Here is a 344-nt window from a genome sequence, read left to right as displayed (position 1 = left end):
CTGAAATACACTAAATGGGCAGTTATTTTATTTAGCTGTCGATTGCACCAACCATCTTTTGCAATTTTTTTTGCATTTTTTGTTGCAAAATTGCAATTATTTTTTTTGCAGAATTTTAATTGCAAATAAATCACCTCTATTGAAATGACAGTATACACTGATGTGACTTCTGCAATCGCATCTCTTTATATGTAGTTTTGCAAACAATTTTTTACATATTGGAAAAAGTAGAAGAGCTCAGAGCACATTTTTTTGGTGCTTTAAATTCAAGCGGTGACTTTGTTGATGCCGTTTCAGGTGAAACAAACACCATGAGCTTATAAATTCCCCTGCCATTACTGCAA

At 32.8% G+C, this 344-nt stretch overlaps 1 long non-coding RNA gene across 1 annotated transcript in view; it reads left to right on the top strand.

The window, feature by feature from the left end:
• The window catches only part of LOC130129507 (uncharacterized), a 4,810-nt gene extending 4,766 nt beyond the window's left edge, over positions 1–44 (top strand). The window contains exon 3 of the long non-coding RNA XR_008812069.1: positions 1–44. This exon is cut by the window's left edge and continues 234 nt beyond it. This is a non-coding gene — a long non-coding RNA (uncharacterized LOC130129507).
• Positions 45–344: the final 300 nt, after the last annotated feature.

This window comes from Lampris incognitus, chromosome 19 (assembly GCF_029633865.1).
Source record: "Lampris incognitus isolate fLamInc1 chromosome 19, fLamInc1.hap2, whole genome shotgun sequence".
In the NCBI taxonomy this organism is placed as follows: Eukaryota; Metazoa; Chordata; class Actinopteri; order Lampriformes; family Lampridae; genus Lampris; species Lampris incognitus.
This window is presented reverse-complemented; position numbering and strand designations above follow the sequence as displayed.